Here is a 26,285-nt window from a genome sequence, read left to right as displayed (position 1 = left end):
ATTGAATGTTTTAGAAAAAAAGCAGTATGATAAAGTTGAAAATTTGGAAAATGAACTCCCCCATCATGCTTAGATTGTTGCAGCTTTTTAAGAGACTTTTGAGGTTTTCTATTATTCCATAGAAAGGTAATTAAAATAGAATTGATTTTCTTAAAGAAGGAAAAGGAAATATTAATGGGAATATTAGAGAGATAGAAAATTATTACAGGAACAAGCATCATTTTAATAGAATCTAGTCTAGCCTACCATGATAGAAACAAATGATTCCATCTTATTGTTAGATTTTTAAGGGTGGACAAGAGAGCACCAAAATTAATAGAACAGTATTTTTCAATGACTTTGTAAGCCAGGTGTCTAGATATTTCATTTTTACAGGATTTCAAAGAAAATTTGAAAATGCAAATTCATGTTTAAAGCACCATTTTTAAGTGGAAGATTCTCCAATTATCAGTGTTAAGCTTATAACCTGATTTTTGTGCAAAATTTGAGAGCGTATCTAAAAAGAGTTTTAAGAAAAGTTCAGGGGAAGATAAATATAATAGAATATTATCAGCATATACTGAACATTTGATATGCAAGTCTCTATATGTAAATCCTTGTAAATTAGTATTCTGGCAAATAGAAGATAAAAAAGGGTTCAAGTGCCAAGATAAAAAGCAAAGGAGACAAGGGACATCCTTGTCTGACTCCTCTGTGAAGAGAAAAGGATGAAGAAGTAATACCATTTACAAAAAGTGACGTTTAGGGGAGCTACATAAAATGGACACTGGTTTGATCATTTTCGGTCCAAAACTGAACCAAGAAAGGGTAGCAAAAAGATCACCCCAATGAATACGATTAAACGCTTTTTCGGAATCCAAGGATAAAGCAGCATTATCTGTAGAGAATTTATTGAATTGTAATATAGCTTTGAGTAATTCATTCAGACATTCTTTTGTTTTAAATTTATAATAAATATGTTCAAGGGATCTAATATGTTTAATAATGTCAAGTGATTTTTTATTGTTGGATTTCTTTTTGTTAGAAACATATGTTAAAATAAAATCCTGTGAGACGGCTTTAAAAGCATCCCATATTGTGTGGAAAGAGAGTTCAGGTGTATCATTCAATAAAAAATATTCATGTATACATTCTTGAAAGTTTTTAATAAAAGTAGTGTCTATTAAAAGAGAGGTATTGAAGCACCAACGATTACTTTTGGGAGTAACAGAAGGTAATTCCAGATCTAGTGAAACTGGGGCATGATAGAAAATTAGAATAGTATCAATCTCTGAGCCTAGGATATATTGAGATAATGACTTAAATATAAATAGATAATCAATCCTGGATTGGAAAAAGTGTACCGGAGGAAAAAAGTGAATTCTCGTAACATGGGATTACTTAGGCCCTCATTACAACCCTGGTGGTAAATCCCGCTTACCGCCGTGCTGACGGCCGTCAAGTTACTGTGGCCACGGCGGAAATCCGCTACAGGTATTACGATCCACATCTCGTAATCCGCCACAATACAGACACCCACACAAGTCCGCCACACCAAAGATCAGTGATAAACGGGCAATACCAAACCTACACCGTCATGCCAACAGAACTACGCCCACGCTATCACGACCCACGTGGCGGTCATTCAACCGCGGTAATCCATTGGCGGTACACACCGCTGCGCTCAAAGTACACACACACATACAAAACATAACCACATTGGACAATTCAAAATACACACACCTGACACACATACACACACCACACCCACACACTCACACCACTAAAAAAACACACACCTACATTACCCACAACCCCTTACAACGACCTGTTTGGAAGAAGCCCAGAGAGAGAGAATAGCAAACACAACACCAGCATCCACAGGCACACAACAACATCCATGCACCTCAAACAACACACCCCAACACATACCCCACACATCACAACAGACAGCACCTCACACATCACCCACACCACATCATGGCACCTCAAAGACACCCCAGGTTTTCTGAGGAGGAGCTCAGGGTCATGGTGGAGGAAATCATCTGGGTAGAGCCACAGCTATTCAGGTCACAGGTGCAGCAGACATCCATTGCAAGGAAGATGGAGCTATGGCAGAGAATTGTCGACAGGGTCAACTCAGTGGGACAGCATCCAAGAACATGGGATGACATCAGGAAGAGGTGGAACGACCTACGGGGGAAGGTTCGTTCAATGGTATCCAGACAACAGGTATCAGTACAGAGGACTGGTGGTGGAGCCCCACCTCCTCCCCCACATCTAACATCATGGGAGGAGCAAGACTCGGCAATCATGCATCCAGAGGAGTAGCAGGAGGACTGGACTCTGGTAAGGCAAATCTTTACTACTTTATCCCCCCACCCTACCTGTGTTCCATCACAAACTCCTACCCTCACACCAATCACCCCAACACCCCACAGATAACCCATTATCACAACCAACACATCCCATTCCCAAGGCCTGCATGTCACACCAATGCATGGACACCCATCACATGTCCAGTATAGATACTCACCCAGGCCCCAAAATTAACAATCACACAAGGCCAAAGACAATAAGCCAACCACAGGAGTAGAGGTTAACTCAAACATTGGACAAGAAGGCACACACATATACAATAACTATGCATTTACCCCCCTACAGGACCCATACCCAATGTCACTGGACAGGAGGTACCAGACATATCCAGTTCCCCCACAGAAGAGGCCCACAGTGACGACAGCAGCTCTGCACGCCTGGATCAAGATGACCAGCCAGCCCATCAGGGACCTCGGGACAGTTGGTTCCCCTGCCACTGTCACAAACCACCACTGAACCTACTCCCTCAGGAAACACCCCCACATCACCCACTCAGCGGGCCCATGCCACTGTCCCCAGGACACATCAATCAGCAGTGTGTCCACCACTACAGGAACCCCAGGCAACCCCACTAACCCAAGGCAATTAGGGACCTGGGGTCAGTGGCAGTGGGCACACGGTTCAGGGGACAGAGGCACAGGATAACAGGGAAGCTGGGAGGACTTCTGTGTGACAGGGGGAGGACAGGCCCAGGGAACCCACTCTCCATGAGGCACTCTCAAACATCATGGGAGCATACCATCATTCCCAGGATACCATGGGCATGGTACTGGCCAAGTTTCAGGAGACCCAGCGGCTGCAGGAGGAACACTACCCGGGGATCAGGGAGGACTTGAAGTCCATTAACAACACCCTGATCACCATTGCAGGGGTGCTGGTAGACATGGCTAACACCAAGAGGGACACAGTGGCACACCAACGGGCCCCTGACACTAGCCCAACCGATGAACAGCCCTCCACCTCCGCCGGCGCTAGTGGACAGGGGGTCCCACCACAGGAGCAACAGGCCACCAGCACCCCACCCCCTGCAGAAGGAGAACCACCCTGCAAATGGTCCCTGCGATCCAGGCACAAGACAGAGAACATTGCCAAGACCCCCGCCAGGAAATAAGACTCTCCTGATTGTCATCTTTCTGTCCCACTATGTCACCCTGACAACCGTGAACTGCCATTACTCCACTTTCTGCACCCCCTTGGACAATGCACCTGTGATGCCAAAAGACTGGACTCCACCATGGACATTCCTCCACCATCACCCCAGCTCATTGCACAGCACCCTCCACTTATTAGCACAGAAATAAACACCCTTGATTCACAAATCAATCTGGAGTCAGTCTGTACTTTCACAAATGTGTTAATGCAAACTTTCAGAAAAATAGCAATGCCAATGTTCATTTTCACATACCAGTGTTAGACAGTTGTTGGGCAGCAGTAAACATAGCAGAAGGCTGAAAGTGGTACACATATCTGTAAAATGGAAAGCCAATGTGAACTGTCAGGGTCCATACACAGAGGCAAAACGGCAGAATCATGCAATGTCCTACAGTAGTATGATTTGAGAGGAGCAGTGCCAGTCTCTTACCTGTGTCTCACTGGAAGTATTGCATGATGATGTTGTTTCGGTTGTCAATATATTCTTCTTCTGCCTCCTCTTTTTCACTGTCCACAGGCACCACAGCTGCCACAAGACCAACATCAGGCCCATCCTCCTGCAGAAAAGGCACCTGGCGTTGCAAAGCCAGATTGTGCAACATACAGCATGCGACGATTATCTGGCACACCTTCTTCGGTGAGTAGTATAGGGAGCCACCTGTTAGATGGAGGCACCGGAACCTGGCCTTCAGGAGGCCGAAAGTAAGCTGAATTATCCCCCTTGTCCGCCCATGTGCCTCATTGTAGCGTTTCACTGCCCTTGTCCTGGGATTCCTCACTGGGTTCAGTAGCCATGACAGGTTGGGGTAACCAGAGTCACTTTCAAATATAGAGGGACAACTGCGAGACATACACCACCATTAGGGACTCGACCATAGCCAGCCACCTATGTAATCTGTGTTGGGACCTTGGGCTCACCTATTAGCCACACACGGTACCTCTGGAGTTGCCCCATCACATAAGGGATGCTGCTATTCCTCAAAATGTAAGCGTCATGCACTGAGCCAGGATACTTGGCATTCACATGGGAGATGTACTGGTCTGCCAAACACACCATCTGCACATTCACAGAATGGTAGCTTTTTCGGTTTCTGTACACCTGTTCATTTCTGCGGGGAGGAGGAAATGCCACATGTGTACCATCAGTGGCACCAATGATGTTGGGGATATGTCCCAGGGCATAGAAGTCACCTTTTACTGTGGGCAAATCCTCTGCCTGGGGAAAAACGATGCAGCTGCGCATTTTTTTTAGCAGGGCAGACAACACTCTGGACAACACGTTAGAGAACATTGGCTATGACATCCCTGAAGCCATGGCCACTGTTGTTTGAAAGGACCCACTGGCCAGGAAATGGAGTACTGACAGGACCTGCACTAGAGGGGGAATTCCTGTGGGATGGCAGATAGCTAAAATCAGGTCTGGCTCCAACTGGGCACACACTTCATGGATTGTGGCACGATCAAGTCTGTAGGTGGTGATGATATGTCTGTCTTCCATTGTCGACAGGTCCACCAGGGTTCTGTATAGCGGAGGAAGACGCCATCTCATCATCTGCCCCAGCAGACGTGCCCTATGGAGGAGAAGGGTGAGCAGAGGGTCATACACCACATAGGTTTCACAAGGGTGTTTAGAACAAATGTGATGTAATCTGTGTTTAGCTCTGTATGTCCTACTTCCTGCACAAAACTGCTGTGATGCAGTTAATTGGCCTGCCATGTGGCCTCCTGAAATGGCGGCTGCCTGACCTGTAAGGAGGGACAAGGGGAAATGATTTAACTGAGCTGGCGTTGTACACCGTCGGGGTAGGTGGACGAAGACCACAGCGCAATTCCGCATTAGTTATCATTGGACCCCAGGGGTTCCAGGAGCCAATGATGATGTACGGCGGCGGTGACGGTACACACTGCCGCGGACGTGACCGCCATTTTCTATCTGTTCACTCACTTGATACCTGACCTTCAACAGGAGAGGACCTACACTGCAAGTGCTGCTGTGACCTGAGTCTGGAAGCGACAATGGCTACAGTGTCTGGGAAACTGGTGGATGGGGTCCTCCCCAGTACACGCAACTCTACGGTCCACCAGACAAACAGGTGAGTACACTGTGAGCATGATGGATGGGACATGGATGTATGGAGTGGCGTCCATGGAAGATACAGGTGGGGGGTAGGCAGAGGCCAGCATGTGATGATGGTCAGTGTATGTGTTTGTGGGCCAGGGTGGGTGGTTGTGGCCAATGAGCAAGATGAACCAGACGGGGGAGTAAAATCCATTCCTACTTTACATTTCCTCTAAGTCAGCACCCATCAGAAGAAGGGTGTTTGGCGTGCCATCACCAAGGAAGTGCGGTCCCTGGGGGTCTAAAATAGACGGAGCACCCACTGCCGCAAAAGATGGGAGGGCCTGCGCCGCTGGATCAAGAAGACGGTGGAGGCCCAGCTGGGGATTACCGCCCAACGTGGAAGGGGTGCCCATCACACCATGACCCCCCTGATGTACCGGATCCTGGCGGTGGCATATCCGGAGTTGGATGGGCGCTTAAGGGCATCACAGCAGCCACAAGGCGGTGAGTACTGTCTCATGCAGCTGAATCTGTGCACTTTATGAGGTTTCTGGGTGTAGGAAGAGGGCTGTGGGTTCCCCTAGTGCCGGGCAAGCGTGAGAGGGTAGATCCATTGTTAGGCAGGCTCAGTGCCAGTCCAACCCTAAAAGTGGCAGTGGCCCTCTATACCTAGTCAGGCTCCTGTGAGTTCCAGGTGTGCATCAAATGGGTATATGCACAGTCCACCATGGGTATGTGATTTTCCCCTGAACTGTTAGTGCATGGCATAGTGCATAGGGCTGCTCCCTTTGTGTTGTGTCCGCCAACAGTGGTGTTGTTGCAGGCATTAACCATGTCCCTCCTCTGTCTTCCCCTCCTTTTTGTTTTGTCACCCTGTCCTTGTGTGCATTAGCATCATCTGGCGGAGGAGCAGTGGCACCGGAGCAGGAGGGAGCTGAAACCCACATGGCCCTGGAGGGTGAATGTACGGTGTCTGAAGGCACCAGTGGGACAGAGGGTGAGGGGAGCTCCACGATGGGGACAGGAGGAGACACCAGAGACAGCAACTCCTCCTCTGATGGGAGCTCCCTTTCTGTGGCGGGCACCTCTGTGCCCACCGCAACAACAGGTACAGCCGCCACCCCGCTACCAGTACCGCCCTCCCAGCAGTCCCTCATTGAGTTTCCCGTGCCCGCTCACCCAGGAGGGTGGGCATCTCTTTCGCCACAGGCACCTCAGGCCCTGCCCCATTTAGCCCTGCTGCCCTCAGTGAGGAGGCTATTGACCTCCTCAGATCCCTCACTGTTGGGCAATCAACCATTTTGAATGCCATCCAGGGTGTCGAGAGGCATTTGCAGAAACAAATGCATACCTGGAGGGCATTCATTCTGGCGTGGCAGACCAACAGGGAGCATTTCAGGCTCTGGCCTCAGCACTGATGGCAGCCATTTTCCCTTTGTCCAGCCTCCCCCTCCAACTTCCACTACCCAGACCCAATTCCCTCTACCTCAGCCTATCCCAAGCACACCATCAGACCAGCATGCACATTCATCAACACACAAGAGTGGACATGGCAAACATAAGCACCCCACATCCCACAAGCACTCACACAAGCACCACACCCATGCAGACACCAACATCCACTGCCTCCACTGTGTCCCCCTCATCCACGTCCTCCTCCTCCCTCCAGTCTCGTCTCCACTCACACCTGCATGCACTACATCCTCAGCCACTAACTACGCACGCCCATCACCACACACCGCTCACGTGCAATCACCACCCCACCACCATTCACACGTCCCCTGTGTCCTCTCCCAGTGTGTCTGTGAGCCCAACTACACAAACGCCGGCACAGACCCACTCAACAGCCGTCCACCTCACAACAGCCTCCAGCCCATGCACCCTCACCCAAATTCAGGAGACATACACCTCCTACAACCACTATCTCTTCTTCCATTCCCAAACCCCCTCCATCTTCCCGTCCCAGTGTGTCTAAAAAATGTTTCCTCGCTAACTTTGACCTCTTCCCTACACCTCCCCCATCCTTCCCCAGGGCCAGGATGTCCAAATCCCAGCCCAGCACCTCAGCCACGAAATCCTCCAGCACTGTGGTCCCTGCAAGTCCTGTAACATCGCGGGCCGCAACCATCAGGGCTGCCAGTGCACCACCTAATGAGGCCAAGGATCACCCTATTCCGCCACTTGCCAAGGTGAACAAGGGGACAACATGCCGTAAGGACAAACCACACCAAGCCGCACCAAGCAAGCAGCTAAGCCTCCTCCAAGACGAAAGAGGACAGTGCCAAGGTCCCAGCAGCGACTTCCAAAGTGGGGAAGGGACACAAGGCTAAAGGGAAGTCAGCTAACGACACGGGGCCTCAGGGTGAGGGACTGGTGACACCCCTGGTGACACCCCTTCTGCAGGTCAGAACAGCAACCTGTACTACGGTGGCCACCGCCACCACCACCGCCACCTGCACCGCCACCTGCACCGCCACCTGCATGCCCACCTGCACGTCTGCTGCCTCTGCTCCAGTCCCCAGCATCATCCACAATGGGGAGCCGTCCGACGCTGCAGGAGACGTCCTGGTGTCTCCCTCCATAGGTGCTGACACATGCACCACGGCCAGCATGTCCGCCGCTGACACCGCCGCAACCACCGCCACCTGCCCTGCGATGTACTTAGACTGTGCCACGACAACCGACATGGACATCATCCCCAGTGGGCAGTAGTCCGAGGCTGCAGGAGATGTTATGGACCCTGCACAGCTTACATGAGGCACCACAATCAGCACTGGCAGTACCAGCAGTTGGCAGGCTGAGTCGCCGCAGGGTGGAGTGTGTCTCTGCCTCTATGGAGTATCATGCCATCTGTTACCAGGAAATCTTGTTGCTCTGACACCCAGGCACGGGAATGGGAACTGCCACACACCATGTGAAGCACTCTGGGCACTGAGCCCCCTCCAGAACCAGTGGAGAACAGCATCCACTCACCCAGTCCTTGGCAGGATGAAGCACTCTGGGCACTAAGCTCCCTCCAGAACCAGTGGAGAACAGCATCCACTCACCCAGTCTTTGGCAGGATGAAGCACTCTGGGCACTAAGCCCCCTCCAGAACCAGTGGAGAACAGCACCCACTCACCCAGTCCTTGGCAGGATGAAGCAGTCTGGGCACTAAGCCCCCTCCAGAACCTGTGGAGAAAAGGATCCACTAGAGAGACTGTGGCTTTGCACTCCCCAGGACCAAGCAGTGGACAAACCACCTACTTGAGAGACTTGTGAGGCTGTGGCTTTGCACTCCCCAGGACCAAACAGTGGGCAAACCACCCACTTGAGAGACTTGTGAGACTGTGGCTTTGCACTCCCCAGGACCAAGCAGTGGACAAACCACCCACTTGAGAGACTTGTGAGACTGCGGCTTTGCACTCCCCAGGACCAAACAGTGGGCTAACCACCCACTTGAGAGACTTGTGAGACTGCAGCTTTGCACTCCCCAGGACCAAACAGTGGGCAAACCACCCACTTGAGAGACTTGTGAGACTGTGGCTTTGCACTCCCCAGGACCAATCAGTGGGCATGGAGCCCCCTCGTGGAGCAGTAGCGTCGTCCCATCATCTGGCTGAGGTGTCCCCCCTCCCCTTTCCCCTGAGGTGCCTGTTTTTTTTCGACCTGATGCCCCAGTAGTGTTCTCTCCATTTAGAGGCAGGTATCAGGTGTGGGCTTCGCACATGTATATTGGAACCACTGGTCAATGGACAAAGAATGGAACACTATCCGCACTTGTGTAGTTGCTGTACATATTTGTATATACTGATCTGTTACAGACCTGTTTCCATATCTGAATTTTAGATGATTACACTTATTACAATCATTTCCTTTTGTCCTTGCGTTCTTCCAGAGGGTTACGGGGTGTATATGTAATGTTGCTGCATGTATTTGTGTGAATGGTGTTGTGGGTGAGGGTGGGGGTGGGGGTGTTGCATGTATGTGTCACTCTCTTTTTCCTCCCCCCGTGTGCTAGGTGCAGTACTCACTGTGGTCTTCACCGCTGTCTTTGCTGCTCCTGGTAGAAGAAGAGGTAAACCAACATTGGTTGCACCTTTAACTCGGGCTCCATGGCGTCCTGGTTCCTCGTTGGGTGTCGAGAGGTGAGTGGTTTCTGTTCCAAGTACTGTTTCCGCCGTGCTTTTGATGGCGTTGGTACCACCCCGGAAAAGCTGGAGGATTGGTGCCTTGTAATACAGTGGGCGGTACATTGTCTTCCGTCTGTCTGTTGGCGGTTACCGCCACGTGTTTGTTTCTACCGCTGTGGTGGTCGTAGAGTTGAAGTGGCTGTCTGTGTTGGCGGTTTCCGCCATGGTCGTGATTCAATTTTTTGTCTGTTGACGGTATTACCGCCGCTTTAGCACTGACAGCCAGGGTTGCAATGAGGGCCTAAGTCTCCATGAATCAATAAGTGCTCTATGTGTAATAGCTGAAGTAAACAATTTGTGCATAGATGTGGGAATAAAATTCGTTTTAGAAGAACGATCTAAAAAAGGATCCAAAGCAAGGGTACAATCACCTCCAAAAATTAAGTAATCATCTGTAATAGACATCAATTTATTTGGCAATATTAGGTCAAAACGTGTTTTCTAGATGAGTAGGTGCATATACATTCAACATTGTTATTGGTGTTTTTATTGATAATACATTTTAAAAATAGCTAACGGCGTTCTGTGTCATTTTTTGTGATACTAATTTAACATGTATATTTTTGCCAGGAGATGTAAAAACATAGTCTACCCAATTAAGTTTAAGTTTACTAACTTTTGTATCAATAACATGTGTTTCTTGCAACAATGCTATATCTGTGTTCAATCTGGCTAGATGTGTGAAAACTCTTTGGCCCTCATTACGACCCTGGCGGTTTGTAACCGCCAGGGCCGCGGGACGCGGTGGCACCGCCGACAGGCCGGCGGTGCCCCGCGGGGCATTCTGACCGCGGCGGCTTAGCCGCGGTCAGAGAAGGGAAACCGGCGGTCTCCCGCCGGTTTCCCGCTGCCCCCAAGGAATCCTCCAAGCCGGCGCAGCTTGCTGCGCCGGCTTGGGGATTCCGACTCCCCCTCCCGCCATCCAGTTCCTGGCGGTTCTCCCGCCGGGAACCGGATGGCGGGAGGGGGAGTCGCGGGGCCCCTGGGGGCCCCTGCAGTGCCCATGCCAATGGCACGGGCACTGCAGGGGCCCCCGTAGGAGGGCCCCGCTTGTATTTCACTGTCTGCATAGCAGACAGTGAAATACGCGACGGGTGCAGTAGCACCCGTCGCACCTTCCCACTTCGCCGGCTCGATTACGAGCCGGCTTCATGGTGGGAAGGTCGTTTTCCCCTGGGCTGGCGGGCGGCCTTTCGGCGGCCGCCCGCCAGCCCAGGGGAAAACTTGGAATGCCGGCCGCGGTCTTCAGACCGCGGTGCGGTATTCCTGCGGCGCAACTTTGGCGGGCGGCCTCCGCCGCCCGTCAAAGTTGTAATGAGGGCCTTTGTCTCTTAATAGGTAGACCTACCCCCTTAACTTTGCATGTAGTAATTCGAAGAGACATAAGAAATAAATTATATCAAACTTAAGAAATTCTACAAAAGTAACAGTACATCTATGATTGATAGACACATAAGCAACTATTATAATATCTAGAAAAGAACCCTTAGAATAAAAAGAAAGAACCTGTAAACATAGAGGCATATAAATTGACCTTTGAAATAAGGTAGCAACAAGGTAACAGATAAACATAATATGAAAAGAATTAGTAATATATAACAGTTGAAAAAATATTGAAAGATTAAGGAAAGCGATATCAGTAAAAACAAAGAGAAAAAGATTACAAAATATATAGATATAGCTATGAAGAAGGAATTTAAATAGGGGAATGGAGAAAAGAAAGAAGGAAAAAATGTACAAGAAAAGTTGAAATGTCAAATAGATAAAAAACATAAGGTATAAACGAACAAAAAGAACATACCTACACAACACATAAGGAATTGAGGGTGATGACTCCACAGAAGGACGATGGCATGACTGGAACTTCGTCCAGGCCAACAGGAGAGGAATCGGACCAAGTAGAGAGACAATGATGTAATGGTAATATTATCTACAACCAATACCTGATAAAAGAGACAAAAAAGAAATAAGATACAGAAGGAAAAGAACATAAAATATGACATATTAATAATAACGAATAACAAAACATGAAAATGAAGAACAATATCTAGAAGTGAAAAGGGATTGAATGAAATTCAAGTTGCAGATTGGTTTGGAATGTCCATGTCTTCTCCTCAACATGAGTCAATGAAGCGTTGCAAAATCTTGGGGTCTACATATACTGTTGTTTTATTTTGATATGTTACTTTAAAAGAGTATGGATGAAAAATTCCAAATCTTGCGTTTAAATTACAAAGAGCTGGTCTCATATCCAAAATTTGTTCTCTTCCGTCAGCCATAGGTTTAGCATAGTCCTGTGAAAAGAACAAATATGAACGCGACCACAAAATGTTTCCTTTAGATTTAGCAGCTCTAAGTATTTGAAGCAGTTCAACATATTTGAGAGAGTATATAATAACACCTCTCGGCTTTCGTGACGAAGATGCTTGGTGAAACGAATGACCTAATCTGTGGGCTTGTTGTATATTCAGTAAAGATGTAGAAGGAAGGTCTAAAAGCTTGGGAAGAAAAGATTGGAAAAATTTAACAGGATCTGAACCTTCCTTTCCTTTTGGCAAGCCATAAGTACGTAGATTATTTCTTCTACTTTGATTTCCTAAGTCTTCAGCATGCTTGCTGAGGTGAAGTACTTCAGATTTAAGCAATTGCAAACAGTGAACTGTATCTTCAAAATTCTTTGCACAAAATATGTTCAGGTATAATTAAAATTATTCATTGGGAAGGTTGAGAAAATATTATTTCCACATATAGAAGATATTGTGAGAAATTCAGACTGAATCCAATCAGCGCAAAAAATATATGCGTTAAAATATAAAGGTCATGGAGCCAGAAATACTGGAATAGATAATAAAGACAGTCTTGTTGAAAACACGAAGGATATTAAAGCAAAGCGTTAGTATTTATGAAGAGAATGAAGAGTTGTGTGAATACAAAATGTCGGCCGCAGTACTCTCCTGAGAGTATTCACTCCATTAAATAAATATAGAGAAGGGCATAATCGTAGAAGAAAAACGACCTGCAGGTAGCAGAAACATTATTAGTGGTTTCCCTTACATTCCAGTGAAGTTTTGCCTCGTCTGACAAAAAAAACAGCTGATTTTCACTCGTGACCAAGCCAGAGCTCACTGCAATGCAGCCATCTTGAACCAGCACCAAGCCACGCCCTCCCACGTTTTTATTTTGACAGTTTAATTGATATTTAAAATACAACACACTGCCTCTAATGAATCACCTGTATCTCAAACATGAAGGAAAATATAAGCGGGTTTGGAAGGAACGTGCGTGTTGTTATAAGAAAAATTTCTTGATTTTAAAATTGTCCTGCAATCAGAAAATGATAATTGCAAGTGAATTGATTTCCCTCTAAATCTGTATTTGCAGGCTGATGCCTATTATTTGGTAATATTTCAGAGCTAAACCATTCTGCTCCAAGAGATCCATGAAGAAAGGCGCGCTCTGCTCGTCGGTGCAGGCATCGGGGAAGGACCTGTTCCCATAAATCATTTGCCAGCTTAACATTTAAGTTAAAGATGCCGCACAACTAACACCAACGCGTTTCGACCTTCTCGGTCTTGATCACGGTAACTTGTTACTCCAATCCATGTTCTATTTATACTTTTCCACTAAGCTATGGTGTTAGTAGGTGGGGTTGCTTTTTCGTTAAATAAAATAGGATCAATCACAATTCTGTGAGTGCGGCATCTTTAACTTAAATGTTAAGCTGGCAAATTATATATATATAGAGAGAGAGAGAGAGAGAGAGCGAGAGAGAAAGCTACAAATTTGCGGTGCCGCCAAACTTGTGACAAATTCGAACAATATTGGGTGTGATCCAGTTATAACCCATGGAAAAGGAATCAATTTAAAGCACACATAACAATGACTCCACACTGGCCATAAGTTAGACAGTAATTTGTTGAATAGAACTCGTGGTTTATATGATTTATGCCTTAATATTTTGTTTATTATGTGTATGTTATTTCTTATAGTAGCACAATAACATTCAAACACTTACATTACCTAGACTACAACCCCGACATACACAAATATATGATGCATTTTTAACATAGTTATGCACAAAAATAATTCAACACTGTGAAAGAGTCCTGGTCTTAGATAATTACATTCAAACACCATTTAAAATAGATTATTGTAAACACAGTTTATAAGGTCCCATTATGAGTGCTTGAATCTTTTGGGAAAAACAAAGGTTCCTAAGTCTTTCAAAATAATGAAGGTTCTAGAAATGGATGCACACTCCTCAGTATTCTAAGACGTGGCATGCCTATATTAGTGTTTTAATCGAGTGACATACGTGAAGCCTCTCATAGATCCTGATTATTGGCCTACAGTTAGCTCATGTAATTTTCTGCTTTTCCTATATTTACGTCTTTGCCTGCTTTTTTTTCTTGTAACCTATGAATATTTCATCGCAAGTGTTAGATGAAACTCAAAACGGATTTACCATTTTCTTCCAGGAAAATTTTAAACAGATGTTCAATTACCTATATGGGCGATCTCCCTTTTCTCAGAACAATTTGAAGGGGGGGGCCTCTCTCCCCCATATTACAACCAAAATGTAAATCATTGGAAGTATTCTTAAGAATCATAGGAAGTCTGTGGAGAAAAACTTTTCAATTCCACACAACCATAAAAACAAATTTGATCTTGACCCTAAACTTAGTTTCACAATTCTATAATTGACTCACTAAACATATGTAGACACAGGTCACCAGAAACATAAAAACAAACTCCACTTGCTAAAAAAAACTATATCATTAGCTATTTTGGAAATAGACGGATAGATGATTGTTCAGCCCCTGGTACTCAGAGTGGGCTAAAGACTCTACTGAACCCACTGTTAAAAACCTTCACAAAACTGTATAAATAAAAAAAAGGTTATTTGCCCTTAGAACTGGGGGCACACTATATAACTGCTTCAAATTAAAAATATGTGTATCCCTAGTTAACTCTTTCCCATGTTTGCTTGACATGGAAAAGGTATGTGTACTGCACCCTGCTGCATTCTAGATGAAGCCACACTTGATACATCCCATACATCCCATACTCAGGGTTCATACTATCAATATGACTAATTAGCAAAGGCTATTGTGCCCTGAGTTGAATGAAGGTTCACAAAAATAGCAATTTATTAACTTAATTTTACTTTTGCAGGTACACCTATGAATGCAGACTTTCCACCAGTATTACTGAATTGCTCCATTCATACGTTTTGGGTTAGGGCAGTGAACACTCACAAAGGTGTACATTTGTGTATTCATTTACCACTTGTACTTTGTTTTCTACCCTGGAACCAAACACAAAGGAGTTCCTTCTGAAGAAAAAACAGGCGCCTTTTCATGTTAGGACATTTAAAGAACATCCCCAAATTTCATGCGGTGGAAGGATTTCGCCAATGAGAATCGTAATATCCTCGCAGAGAACAAAAGTATACATGCTCCAATATATCTCAATGTATAATTTATGCATGCAGAATTTCAAACCGCATGGCAAATCTGCACACATCAATTATTTTGAGCAGTTATTCTGCAGAACTCATGGATTTCTTTCTGAATTCCTAAAACTATATCAGCTCAAACACACAAGTAATGTTGCTGGACTAGGTTTGATGTGGGACCAGATTTCAAGACTTTCTACTGCAGGATTTGTAAAACATGTGAAATGTATTAATTTTCAGAGATCCCTGGAAAAGAGCCACCAGACAGGATATTTTTTCAATTTTCAATCTGTCAAAATGATTAAAGATTGAGAGCTGTACTGTGGTTTTACAGTTGGTATCTTTATGTGATCCATGCATGCTCGTTTATATGGTCTGAATGTTCAGTTGCATGCAGTGCCACACAATTTTGAAAGCACCAGTACAAACAGTAATACATAGTCCAAAAGGCACAAGTGCGCCCTGTGGCTTACAGGCCACTGGGGATCATGAGCATGGATGCCCTTTGACCCATTTGTATTATTTTAGTTCTACTATCTAAAATAATGGTTTTTACAATAACACTAATAACATCGTAAATTATATGATGTCTGAGAACACAGTGCATTTCAGAGTGGCGAGTGATGGGTAATGTAGTGTTGCTACCAAGTTAAATACACTGTGTATGGAGGAGCGCAAGTTATAATAATTTGAAGGTGTTGCATAAATTATCAATTCAAGATATAAGTATAAGTTTAGAAATGTGTGTGTAGTTTAATTTATGGTTTGTAGTTAAAGAATAAATGAAGTTATGCTTTTTAAAAGATGGTGAGTAATTTATATATTTAAGTTATAACTATAACTTTAGAATTTGTAATGTTTGTGTGTTTTGAAATTTGATTTGTATGCAAAGAATAGCTAAGGTTCTCCTAGCTATAACAAACGTTTAACCTTTAGTTTTTTAATTAAATTGAAATGTTTTATTTTTATTTTTAAGCAACAGATATTTCAAATTGTTGAGTTTACTGTTGTTTAGTGGAGTGCCATTAAGTGGAGTGTGGTACAGTAGAGTGAAGGAGAGGGCCTTACTGTGTACTGTCATGGAGTGTAGTGCCATAGAATGGAGTGGAGTACAGTGAAGTGTAGTCCAGTGGAGTGGTATACAGTGGACTAGCGTACAGAGTAGTGGTGTAGAGTAGGGTGGGGTACAGTGGAGTACGGTAGAATGGAGTGATGTAAAGTGGAGTGGAGTAGAGTGGAATGTTGTAGAGTAGAGTAGGGTAGAGTAGAGTGGAGTGGCATATGTACAGTGGTGTCAATTGTTATATAGTGCAGTTGCATGTTGTATAGTACAGTGGCGTGGAGCGCACTAGAGTGGACAGGCATAGTGCAGAGTCAAGTAAAGCGTTATAAATTGGAATGGCGTCTTGTACAGTACAGTTGCGTGGTGTGTCGCAGAGTGTTCAAAAGTGTCACAGAGTAGATAAGAGTATTGTACACTGTGGTGTAGGAGCATAGAGTGAGGGGTTGTAATGAGTACAGTGTTGTACAGTGGCACAGAGGGTAAAAGGGTCTTGCAGCGTAGGTTCCATAGAGGGGGTAGAGAGTGATAGAGTGAAGTGGTGTAGAGTGGAATGTTTTACAGTGCCATAAAGTGGGATAAAGTATTGTGCAGTGGAATAAAGTGGAACGGAGTCCAGTAGAGTGGTGTAGCACAGAGTGGAGTCGAATAGATTGGAGTGGCATAATATACAGTGGAGTAAAGTGATGTAGAGTGGAGTGGTATGTGGTATAGTACAATGGAATAGTGTGTCGTGGAGTGCTGGAAAGCATCGTAGAATGTAGTAGAGTAGTAAAGTAGACACACTCCATGCCAGCATCCCCAAGAAACTTCAATCAAGACTACTGCAGCAGCCAGACTCATCCTGGACATCTCCCAACACAGCCACATCTCCTCCCACCTCAGAGACTTACACTGGCTCCCAGTCAACAAATGCATCACATACAAACTCCTGATCCACAACTACAAAGCACTGCACCACAATGGACCAGCATACCTCAACAACCGCCTTATCTTCTACGTAACCAACAGACACCTCCGTTCTTTCCAGCTCGTCCTTGCAGCCATCCCCAAGATCCAGAAAAACACAGAAGGAGGACAATCCTTCTCCTTCCTAGCAGCCCGGACATGGAACACGCTACTTCTCAAGCTCAGGTAGACCACAACACTGAAGCCGTTCAAGAAGGGCCTCAAGACCTGGATCTTTGACTGGGCAGCACACCCACAAACAGCGCCTTGAGACCCTATGGGTGATTAGCTGCGCTCTACAAATCTCCAATTGATTGACTGAGAGTGTCACAAAGTGCAGTAGAGCGTTGTACAGCGGAGTTTTGTGGAATAGAGTAAAGTGCAATACAGTGAGTTACAGTGATGTGTGATAGACTGTTGTACAGTTCAGTCTTATAGAGTAGCATACAGTGGAGTGGCATAATGTACAGTAGAAGAGTACAGTGGCATAGTGTTTCATAGTGTAGACTATACTAACTTGAGGCAGGAGCGCACAGAGGGAATTGTGTAGAGTGTCATAGAAAGGAGAAGAGTGTTGTAAAGTGTTCCAGAGTGAAGTATAGTGTTGTACACTGGTACTGACAGGATTAAATTGTTGTACAGTGCAGTACTATGCAATGGAGTATAATTTGGTACAGTGGAGGTGCGTAGAGTGTTGAGTGGAGTTTGGTGTTGTTGAGTGGAGTGGCGCAGAGTGGAGCTGGGTAGAATGGAGTGGTATGGAATGGCATAGAGTGGACTGATGTATCCTGGAGTGTCATAGAGTGGAGTGATATGGAGAGGAATACCATGGAGTTCTAGAGTGGATAGAGTGTAGTGGGGTAGACTGTTGTGGTGAACAGTGTAATAGCATACCATGGAGGTAGAGTGGAGTGACGTACAGTGGAACATCAGAGTGTAGTGGCATAGAGTGGTAAGGAGTAGAGTGGAGTAGCACACTGTGGAGTAGCATACAATGGAGTAATGCAGATTGGACTAATGTTGAGTGTAGTGGCATTCAGTGCAGTGACATAGAGTGGAGTGTCATATAGTGGTATAACAGAGAGTTCAGTGATATAGAGGGGAGTGTTGTACAGTGGAATAGTGTGGAGTGGAATAGCATAGAGAGGAGTGGAGTAGAGTGGAGTGGCATAGACTGGAGTGGCATAGACTGGAGTGTTGTACAGTGTAATATTGTACAGTGGATTGTCATTGAGTGGAGTGGCATATAGGGGAGTGGCATACAGTGCAATGGCATACAGTGACTAGCAGTGGTGTACACTGAAGTAGCATACAGTGGAGTTGCAAAGAGTAGAATTGTGCATTGTGTAGTGTTATATAGTGGAGTTGCATACACTAGAATAGTGAACAGTGGAGTAGCATAGAGGGAAGTGTTGTATAGTGGAATGGCATAGCCTGGTGTGTCATAGAATAGGGTAGCATAGAGTGTAATAGCATGCAAGGTAATGGTATAGAGTGGAGTGGCATAGAGTTGGGTGGGGTAGATTGAATTGGCATACAGTGCATTAGCGTAGAGCGGAGTGGGGTATTGTGAAGTGATGGACAGTCAAGTTGCATAGAGTGTAATAGTGTAGAGTGGAGTTGAATAGAGTGAAGTGGTGTAAAGTGTATTGTGGTAATTGAAACAGACTTAGGGCCTGATTCTAACTTTGGAGGACGGTGTTAAACCGCCCCAAAAGTGGCGGATATACCACCTACCGTATTACGAGTTCCATAGGATATAATGGACTCGTAATACGGTAGGTGGTATATCCGCCACTTTTGGGACGGTTTAACACCGTCCTCCAAAGTTAGAATCAGGCCCTTAGTATTAAAAAGAGTGAAAGCATGTAGATGTAATGTGTCAGGGAAATATATAATGATGTGAAAATGATACTTTTTGGGAGTATGTGTAAATAGTGTAAGTAGTGTTAAAGATATAAGTTTGAAAATATTTAGTTATATATTGTGCTGCAGTATACTATGGAAAGTTTGCAGTATACTGCAGTACATGTGGAGAAGAAGGCAGTATCTGCTTGGTTAATGGCCATGCTTACCAAACATAAAAGGCAGCCATGTCGTTTTAAGCACATTTTTTGTGTGTTCTGCTTTTCGCCGTATTCTGGGTTAGGGCCTTAGATATAGGTAAGTGGTAGGTTTTCACTTTTTTAAGTGGTAATAGGTAAATAAATATATTTATATTTTTCTATATATTTTCACAGTAGCTTACAGAGAATCACACTTTTTTCTTTAGTTTTTGTAAGTAGAGTGGTCATTTTTAGGTATTACTGTGGTACTCCATAGAAGTGTTGGTAAAGATTGAATATATACAAAAATGAAAATACACTTTAGTGTACTATATTTGTAAAGTATACAGGGAGTGCAGAATTATTAGGGAAATGAGTATTTTGACCACATCATCCTCTTTATGCATGTTGTCTTACTCCAAGCTGTATAGGCTCGAAAGCCTACTACCAATTAAGCATATTAGGTGATGTGCATCTCTGTAATGAGAAGGGGTGTGGTCTAATGACATCAACACCCTATATCAGGTGTGCATAATTATTAGGCAACTTCCTTTCCTTTGGCAAAATGGGTCAAAAGAAGGACTTGACAGGCTCAGAAAAGTCAAAAATAGTGAGATATCTTGCAGAGGGATGCAGCACTCTTAAAATTGCAAAGCTTCTGAAGCGTGATCGAACAATCAAGTGTTTCATTCAAAATAGTCAACAGGGTCGCAAGAAGCGTGTGGAAAAACCAAGGCGCAAAAAACCTGCCCATGAACTGAGAAAAGTCAAGCGTGCAGCTGCCACGATGCCACTTGCCACCAGTTTGGCCATATTTCAGAGCTGCAACATCACTGGAGTGCCCAAAAGCACAAGGTGTGCAATACTCAGAGACATGGCCAAGGTAAGAAAGGCTGAAAGACGACCACCACTGAACAAGACACACAAGCTGAAACGTCAAGACTGGGCCAAGAAATATCTCAAGACTGATTTTTCTAAGGTTTTATGGACTGATGAAATGAGAGTGAGTCTTGATGGGCCAGATGGATGGGCCCGTGGCTGGATTGGTAAAGGGCAGAGAGCTCCAGTCCGACTCAGACGCCAGCAAGGTGGAGGTGGAGTACTGGTTTGGGCTGGTATCATCAAAGATGAGCTTGTGGGGCCTTTTCGGGTTGAGGATGGAGTCAAGCTCAACTCCCAGTCCTACTGCCAGTTCCTGGAAGACACCTTCTTCAAGCAGTGGTACAGGAAGAAGTCTGCATCCTTCAAGAAAAACATGATTTTCATGCAGGACAATGCTCCATCACACGCGTCCAAGTACTCCACAGCATGGCTGGCAAGAAAGGGTATAAAAGAAGGAAATCTAATGACATGGCCTCCTTGTTCACCTGATCTGAACCCCATTGAGAACCTGTGGTCCATCATCAAATGTGAGATTTACAAGGAGGGAAAACAGTACACCTCTCTGAACAGTGTCTGGGATGCTGTGGTTGCTGCTGCACGCAATGTTGATGGTGAACAGATCAAAACACTGACAGAATCCATGGATGGCAGGCTTTTGAGTGTCTTTGCAAAGAAAGGTGGCTATATTGGTCACTGATTTGTTTTTGTTTTGTTTTTGAATGTCAGAAATTTATATTTGTGAATGTTGAGATGTTATATTGGTTTCACTGGTAATAATAAATAATTGAAATGGGTATATATTTGTTTTTGTTAAGTTGCCTAATAATTATGCACAGTAATAGTCACCTGCACACACAGATATCCCCCTAACATAGCTAAAACTAAAAACAAACTAAAAACTACTTCCAAAAATATTCAGCTTTGATATTGATGAGTTTTTTGGGTTCATTGAGAACATGGTTGTTGTTCAATAATAAAATTAATCCTCAAAAATACAACTTGCCTAATAATTCTGCACTCCCTGTAGTACAATACAGTGTATTTTTTAATCTTTAATATATTTATTTATTTAATTGATTTTATGTCCTGCAGTACTTCCATGGAAGATCATGGGTACTCATTACATATTTGTTAAAATATATAGAAACGTATAAATAATTGTCCCTACTTATTACCACTTAAATAAAGTAGCAATAGGTAGGGCAAAAATAGCAAAGCTAATACCTATCTATACCAAAGGGATTAACACAGGACAGAGCCAAAGTGTACTTTAAAACAACATGGCTGCTTCTAACATTTGCAGTCATTAGCCAATCACATAATGCATTGTCATCACTATGTACCGTGGTGTTTCCACAATATAGCACGCAATTTCACAAAAGTACATCAATAACAGATATCACTAACTTAAAATGCCTTATAGCTTAATAAATACTTAACCTACTTACATGTACCCAAAGAGATCATCTGCACACCATAATCTCTAATCATGCCAAATTTCCTGTAAATGTGATCATTCTTTTGCGTGCTACATGTGATACAAAAGTCTATGGAACATGTATTGGTGAAAACATACTTTTTGGGCCCCCGCCCTTTTATCTCTGCACTCCCTTGATCAATCACAATGAAACTTTCCATCCTCTCCCAATGTAGAAAAAACTATGAGTCTGGCAAGTTGTCTGGAGAATTGTCAAACTGGGGCAGAGTAGATGGCGAACCAAATTCTGAGGAATTCCTATACCTGGAAATCCTAACTATAATTACAGAGTGGCTACCACTAAGCTGTAATATAACAGCTCCTGTGGCAACACAATAGTCTTAAGGAGTGCCTCACTTTTGTCTTCAATACAAAATGTTTACACTCTAGTTCTTTTGAACTCTGTGATGATGCAGATGTTGATTTAACTGGCAAACTGGCAAACTGCTGCTGGTGTTGGAAGAACATGTTTGACTCATCATTTCAGAATGTTTTAACAAAATGGATTACGGAATTATTCGGGACCTCTCAGAATATGTGCCTTCATTTAACTTTCTAGAGCGCTATCTAAAATTTCAATGACAAAAAAGAAACTTCTCATTTCTTAATTTGCTGCAGTATCCTCTCTAGGAAACATTTTCAGTTTTACAACTTTGATTCCATCAAGATGATGTTCAGGTGTGCCACATGTTTGTCATACATTCACTCAAAGTGCTCATAAGAACTTTGTGGTAAAGCTGCAGATCACTAGGAAGTTAACAGTCAAACTGCTGCCAGCATTGAGGTACATGTTTCAATTTGCATGTCAGAATGTTTTTCTGAAATGGATGAGAAAGATATAGGGAATTCATACGAATGGCACTCATTTTAGTTTGCTAGAGCAATAGCCTATAATATCTCTGACAAATAGAGCCTCCTCATTTTGTTTATTTTAAAACAAAATGCTTTAGGTTTTATAGGTTTGATTCCATCAAAATAGCTTCAGGTATGCCACAGATTTATCACCAGATTAAGAATAATAGTTCTCTAGTTGTTCATTAGAATACTATGGAAAACTTCAGTTGTAGACGAGAAATCAACTAACAGTTTGCTGCTGCTGTTGAAAGTACATGTTTTACTCAAAATATCAAACTTCATTCTCACATGTCTAAGGAAGATAGTGTGAACTTATAGCAATTGTGCCCTCATTTGAGCTTCTGACGCATCTTCCATACCTTTTATGATAGAACAATGGCCGAAAACAGTTTATTTAAAGCATGGTTCATGGTTCATGAAATCACAGCAGAGGATCAGCTTTTTTTCACAGGGTTAAAGCACCTTGGAACATATCACAGTTCCTCAACGTAGTATGTCACCACCAACAACGGATTTATATTGTGTCTGAAATCTGTTATTGACCTTTAAATGTGTTCCTGTTTTGATATGCATTTTAATGAAGACCATGGTGGTCATTCTGACCCTGGCGGTCTTTGACCGCCAGGGCGGAGGACCGCGGGAGCACCGCCGACAGGCCGGCGGTGCTCCAATGGGGATTCCGACCGCGGCGGTAAAGCCGCGGTCGGACCGGCACCACTGGCGGGGTCCCGCCAGTGTACCGCCGCCCCATTGAATCCTCCGCGGCGGCGCAGCTTGCTTCACCGCCGCGGGGATTCCGACCCCCCCTACCGCCATCCAGATCCCGGCGGTCGGACCGCCGGGATCCGGATGGCGGTAGGGGGGGTCGCGGGCCCCTGGGGGCCCCTGCAGTGCCCATGCCACTGGCATGGGCATTGCAGGGGCCCCCGTAAGAGGGCCCCTACAAGTATTTCACTGTCTGCTGCGCAGACAGTGAAATACGCGACGGGTGCAACTGCACCCGTCGCACAGCTTCCACTCCGCCGGCTCGATTCCGAGCCGGCTTCATCGTGGAAGCCTCTTTCCCGCTGGGCTGGCGGGCGGTCTGAAGGCGACCGCCCGCCAGCCCAGCGGGAAAGTCAGAATTACCGCCGCGGTCTTTCGACCGCGGAACGGTAATCTGACGGCGGGACTTTGGCGGGCGGCCTCCGCCGCCCGCCAAGGTCAGAATGAGGGCCTATGTCTTTAAGTTCTGTAATGGCTGCCATAACTTGTTTTCCATGTTGTGGCCAGTGGCCAGCCAGTCAAGGGGGTCCTTTTGGTCCACACCACATGCCCCTTGGGACTAGGGTGTGCTCACCCTGCCCACTTATATTTTTTGATTAGTTTTCAGGATACAGAGATCATGTACCTGAGTCCTGTAATTGCTGCCACAACCTTGTTCAAGAGATGGCCAGCCAATCAGCATTGATGAGTCCCCCTTACAATGGCCAATGGGAATGTATCTTGACAACAAGAGTACAAATGGACCTATTTTCTAACCCATTCATGACCACACTAAGCACATCTTTCAATGCAAATGTTGTGTAAACCTCAGAAGAGAATTATACCAAATCACAAAATGCATTAGTTGTGAGTAAAGTAACTTTTTGTCAAATTTGGTTTAATTCTGTTCAGTTGTTTTTTTCTGTGGTTGTGACAAACATTTCCCTTGGGAATTATAGGGGAAATCAGGGTTTTGGTACCCACCCTTTTTCCTGGGCCATGTTTGGTCTATCATCCTGAAACTTTCTAGCAAGCAGCCAAGGTGGAGGAACTTTCTTTCTGAAAGGTTTGTGAATTTTAATCAAACACTGCCAAAGTTATTAGCAAAGCAATAAATGTTCTTTATGGAAACTCTGACCCAACTCCAATGATTAGTGGTGGCCGACAGTAGTAAATATTGATATATATGAAAATATCATTAATATATTTGAAAACATGGAAAACTTAATATTGATATTGCAAAACTGTCTCTGATTTTTTTTAAATAGTTTTTATCACAAAAATGCAACTATAAAAACAATCAAAAGCGCACCATGTGCTCCCGCTGAAGAGCATAGAACTCCATGCAGGAGTCCTTTAAAAATATGTTAGGTAGTCCTCAGGTTATGGATTTAATGACCCAGAGATTTACTATTTATTTTATGGTGCCGGGGGTCTGTTGGACTCCCTGCATCCCCTAATAATATTAGGAAAATGGCTTGGTGGTGCTCCCTCCTACTCTAAAAGCATCACCAAGCTCAAAAAAATATGAAAAAAATAAAACTCTTGCAGGGCATTACTGGGCACTCCTTCCTAGGAGTAGTGAATAATAAATGAGCGGTTCCTTATGCTCATTCATTATTCACTTTAAAAAAAATCTTTACTGTAGGTGTTCGGGGACTCACCTAGGATACTGTAGATTATCGAGCCCCAAGGGAATGGAGTCCCTGGTGCTGATATAGGCACAGAGAAAGGGGAGGGCAGTGCCCTCCCTTTCAATGAGTATTTTGGCCCTGGGAGAAGGGGGACCCGGGGCCAAAAAGAAGATTGAGGAAGGGGGCTTTGCATCCCTCTCCCCATTTTTACCACTTTGGGCTTGAGAGATGAGGTCCCCAGGGCCCCTTTGCAGCTGAGGGAGGAGGGCTAAATGACCCCTCCCCTCAAATTAACATTTGGCCCCAGAGGATGGGGTTGCCAAGGCCATCACTGGCTCAAAGAGGGGAGCCCCACTCGCCTCCTCCATATTCAATAACTATATTTATAGAAAACACCAGCTGGTGTTTTTCATTTTCTAAGAATTAGTCATGATTCCATGGGAGTCCCTCGGGAACCCTTTTGGATCATAGCTTTACTTATGTTTGGCCTGTGGAATGGGGTCCATGGGGTCAATAAAAATGATAAGACCCTTGGGCCCTGGCCATCCCCGGGGGTCTTTTTTATTTATAATTAAATAATTTAAAAACTAAATATTATGGCCCCAGGGGAGGTCCCTCTGGGATTCCCCACATGGCTTAGGGTTCATTGTATCCAAATCTGCCCCCTTATATTTTTTTTAAATAGACACAGGAGAGTAAGCCCCAAGTACTGTATTGACTGCCTTTAACAGTTTTTCTCATGTTGCAGGCAGCAAATCAGAGCACTCTCACCCTCTGTTTGATGGATTACCCCAAAACTTTCCATGCACAAACTAAGCAAAAAAGAGAGGCTTTTTGGGTTGTTGGAGATTTGTCAAACAGCATCAACAAAAAACGCTGACCTAACTATAACCTCTCAGGAGTTTATAGTTATGGTTATCTCAAGTAACTAAAACTTGTGCCCTAAGGTAATTATAACTCACGCCCCGCATTTGCGGATTTGAATAAGATGTTTAACTTCTGTATTTTTCCTTCCATACTGATGTTTTTAACAGTACATTTTATCCTTTGTTGTTTGTGCACAGATGTCTTTTGGGTGACTGTAGAGTGGACACACATCTTGTTGAGCTAAGATTGATTATTTTGTTTATCATTTTCCATGCTCTTAGATTGTAAATTGATGGGTTTCCATGAGAGAGAGCAGGACATCTGTGGCTGGTGACTTGGGAATTTATCTTCCTATAAGATTGGGTTTTGCACAGTTTAATTGGCCACTTGCGCTTTATGTGGGTGTTTGGTTTTGACTATCGGTTTTAAATTGAGCAGTTTACATATAATCATTTATCATTTGTACTCACAATGTTTCATCTCTAATGTGTGGAGTACATCAGAGGTAAGTGACGATCTCTCTTCCAAGCAGGATTATTCTGCTTTGTGCACACAGGCTCCACCTATATGT

Source organism: Pleurodeles waltl, chromosome 1_1, assembly GCF_031143425.1.
Source record: "Pleurodeles waltl isolate 20211129_DDA chromosome 1_1, aPleWal1.hap1.20221129, whole genome shotgun sequence".
Taxonomy (NCBI): Eukaryota; Metazoa; Chordata; class Amphibia; order Caudata; family Salamandridae; genus Pleurodeles; species Pleurodeles waltl.
Note: the sequence above shows the minus strand (reverse complement) of the source record.